Consider the following 4215-nt stretch of genomic DNA (forward strand, 5'->3'; position numbering starts at 1 on the left):
GGGCAAGGCACATGGCGGTGGGGACACAGCAGACCCCAGCTCTTCCTGCCGTCCTCCCCCGCTGCTCTGACCCCAGCAAGGAAGGGAGGGCCAGTGGGCACTTCTAGTTTGCACCTAAGATGAAAAAAGAAAGAGGAAAAACGGTAAAAAGATCCTGATAGAAAAACAAAATCTCAAGTCCATTTCTCCAACTCTGAAAACATGACATCAGCGCTTAGTGGATGGATTTTAAAGAGCATTACTATCGTTTCTTTTCATTCTTAGAGTAAATCCTCTATTTTGCCATTTCTCGATGCTTGATAGTTTTTCTGTGAACTAGACTTCGAGTCGTAATTTTTTTACAGAATTATGATCATCCTACGGCACTCCAGGATACAGTGAAGCCATCTATCAGGACTCAGTCTTCACACAACGGGTGGTTACTGTGTACCTTTAAGGGGAGAGATATGGATGGTTTTCTAAAGAGTCATAATTTTCAATTATGAGTGTAATTATTAGGTTGATTTTCACCGACTTCCGTACATATATGTCCTGGTTTATCACACAGTGGCATTCAGGCAGAGTCCGTAGAGGTGGTGCGTTTATTTCATGGTCATCACTCAGTCCTCCACTGGCGTCCTTGAGCAGCTTCTGGGTCCTGGGCTGGATGCTGAGACATGCAGGTGAAGAAAACATAGCCTGAACTCAGGAGCTTCAGCCGAGATGAAAGGCAGGCTCAGAAACAAATGAGTTTGCTATATAAATATGCTTCCATCTCCATGTGTGCACACGCACACACACACACATACACACACAGAGTGCTACAGGTCCCCAGAAGAATGACCTCTCTCTACAGGTCCATGAGCTTTGGGGAAAATTCAGACCATTTAGGAACCCAGAAGAGGCACATGAAGCAGAAGGCAGCGAGTCTCCAGAAGCTGCTCCCAGGCAGACAGACAGACAGCCCCACGGTTCTCGGTGCGGGGCTGGGCCAGGCACAGAGGACCTTGTGTCCCACCTCACCGAGACGCAGCAGGCCAGCCAGGCTTTCTTTCCCGCAATGAGGGGGAAACATGGCCAGATGATTAAATTTGTATTAATTAATTGATGGGAAGCCAATGTTGTTTAAGATTTCACAGCAGAAACTTGATCCTTCTTGGTCATCACCGGCACATCTGTTTGCTGGAGGCTGGGCCCTTCGAAAATGCATCTGCCACTAAGCCAGAGCTTGGCTGCTACACACGTGCCCCAGTCCCACTGTCGCGCTTTGGAGACACTCTTGCCGAGGAGCCTTTGGACGCCGAGACCAGCACAGCTGCACCTACACCTTGAGCTTCCTCCACCAGCGGTGGCTCCTGGGCCGGGCTGTGGGCCAGGGTGGCAGGGTGGGGAAAGCACAGCTAGACCTTCCTGGAAGCTTCCTGCACAATCCAGGTGGCCTCTCCAGGAGAGGAGAGGAGGAAATCAGCTCCAGCAGTTTCCTCGGCTCCTGGCAGAAGCCCTCCTATTTAGGAGAGGGAGGCAATGGACAGTTTCTGTGGCCAACTACAGTATTCACGCTGTTGACCACTTTTGTAATACTGTTTGCAAGCTTTGTATAGTATCACTAGGTTTTCTGCAATTCTCAAGTGTGCCCTCAAGTCACTCAGTTGTGTCCGACTCTTTGCAACCCCATGGATTGTAGCCCGCCAGGCTCCTCTGTCCATGGGATTCTCCAGGGAAGAATACTGGAGTGGGTTGTCATTTCCTCCTCTAGGGGATCTTCCCGACCCCGGGATGGAGCCTGTGTCTCTTGCATCACCTGCATTGGCAGGTGGATTCTTTACCACTAGGGCCGACATAGCCATATTAAATACTAAGGCAATGAAAGAGAGGGAGAAAGAGAGACAGAGAGAGGAGCCATTTCTGGGGTACTGTCCTGCACATTTGAGGTCAGGTGGCTCCCTCATCCACTCAGGACCTTAATGTCCCACAGCTGCTTCTTCAGACCTGAGTCACCAGGGAAGACAGCCCACCCATCTATGAAGTGTTCCTCTGGCTGTGGTCGGGCTGCAGGTTAGGAGAGCCCAGCCCTCTCTCCTGGCTCCTGCTCTGGCTGGCTGTCAGGCATGAGGTGAGTGCTAAGCTCTTTCCAGGGGGAAAAAAGAAGAAGATGGCAAACAGCTCCACCCATAAACCTCAAGACAGCAAATATCTCCATTGGGACTAAACATTTCCAGGTAACAGAGAAGTTGGTTATGATTTTGAATCACTATCACATCTCAACTGAAGCTGAAACCCCAATACTTTGGCTACCTGATATGAAGAACTGACTAATTGGGAAAACCCTGATGCTGGGAAAGATCGAAGGCAGGAAGAGAAGGGGACGACAGAGAATGAGTTGGTTGGATGGTATTACCAACTCGACGGACATGAGTTTGGGCAAGCTCCAGGAGCTGGTGATGGACAGGGAAGCCTGGCGTGCTGTAGTCCATGGGGTTGCGAAGAGTTGGACATGACTGAGCGACTGAATTGAACTGAACTGAACTACGTCTCAAATGGGTTCAAGCTGGTGGTGCAAAGTCCCTTTGGACTCAGATGCCAAAGCATGCTTTACTTCCTGGTAGTATAATGTGTGCCACTGGCCCCATGTGTGGTCCTGGGAAAATATTGTCTGTTTCACGGCTTGGTTTCCTCACCTGCAGAATGGGACTGTGAGTACCCCTGTGTCATAGGGTTGGTGTAACCATGAAATAAGTCAGCACACGAAACAGGCTTAGAATGGGGCCAGGACCCAGGACATGCCAAGGAACTTCCTGCCCGTAGTGTTACCTAAGACCTTTCGAAAGATGCAAGCCAGCAAATATTTCCCAACAAAATAGCAGAAAGAAACCACAATAGGCTTGAAGTACATTTCTGGTGACCTCAAAGTCAGGTTTTCACAATCGAGATGATCACATATGAAATCTTTCATCTTTTCACAACTTGGATCTTCAATACTTGAGTTACCACTGCTCTCTTTTATTTATATTTTTTATTGGAGTACTACTTAATTTCTAACAGGGTGATTTTAATGACACTGAGCTTCCCAGGTGGCAGAGGATGAGAGAGTTGGATAATATCACCAGCTCAATGGGCAGGAACCTGACCAAACTCCAGGAGACAGTGAAGGACAGGGAAGCCTGGCATGCTGCAGTCTTTGGGGTCACCAAGAGCTGGGTATCGCTTAGCGACTGAACAACAGCAACAAATTTTAATGGAGATGCATGGGTTTAGACCAAGAAATGATCAAGTGCCATGATGCCATTATAGATTGAAATATGAAGAACTTGACGATTTCTCTTTCCTTTTTCCTACAGAACATTGTTTTTTATTGAAGTAGAGTGGATGTACAATATTATGTTAGTTTCAGGTATACAACATAGTGATTCAGCATTTAAATACATTATTAAGTTACTAAACAATCACTGCGGTAGGTCTAGCTACCATTTGTCCCCATATCAACCTGTTACTGTATTTTTGACTATATATATGTGCTGTGTATTACATCCCTGTGGCTTATTTATTTTATAACTGAAGTTTGTCCCCCTTAATCTCCTTCACCCATTTCACCCAACCCTCAACCCCTTCCCCTCCATCGACCACCCAGGTGTTCTCTGTATGTGATAGTCTTTTCCTCCTTGTTCATTTGCTTTGCTTTTTAGATTTCACATGTAAGTGAAATATTTCCTTTATTTTTTTTGTATTAGTCTTTGTCTAATTTATTTCATGTAGCATGATCTTCTCAAGATCCATCTACCTTGTCACCAATGGCAAGATTCTGGGGTTTTTTTTATGGCTAAATAATGTTCCATTGTTGGAGAAGGCAATGGCAACCCACTCCAGTACTCTTGCCTGGCAAATCCAATGGACGGAGGAGCCTGGTAGGCTGCAGTCTATAGGGTCGCCAGGAGTTGACATGACTGAGCGACTTCACTTTCACTTTTCACTTTCATGCATTGGAGAAGGAAATGGCAACCCACTCCAGTACTCTTGCCTGGCAAATCCAATGGACGGAGGAGCCTGGCGGGCTACCATCTATGGGGTTGCACAGAGTCGGACACGACTGAAGCGATTTAGCAGCAGCAGCAGCAGCACAATGTTCCATTGTATAGGTATGCCCCATCTTCTTTATCCATTCATCTGCTGATGGACACTTCCATATCTTGGCTACTATAAACAAGGCTGCTATGAACACTGGGGTGCATGTATCTTTTC

This window comes from Bubalus bubalis, chromosome 1 (assembly GCF_019923935.1).
Source record: "Bubalus bubalis isolate 160015118507 breed Murrah chromosome 1, NDDB_SH_1, whole genome shotgun sequence".
Taxonomy (NCBI): Eukaryota; Metazoa; Chordata; class Mammalia; order Artiodactyla; family Bovidae; genus Bubalus; species Bubalus bubalis.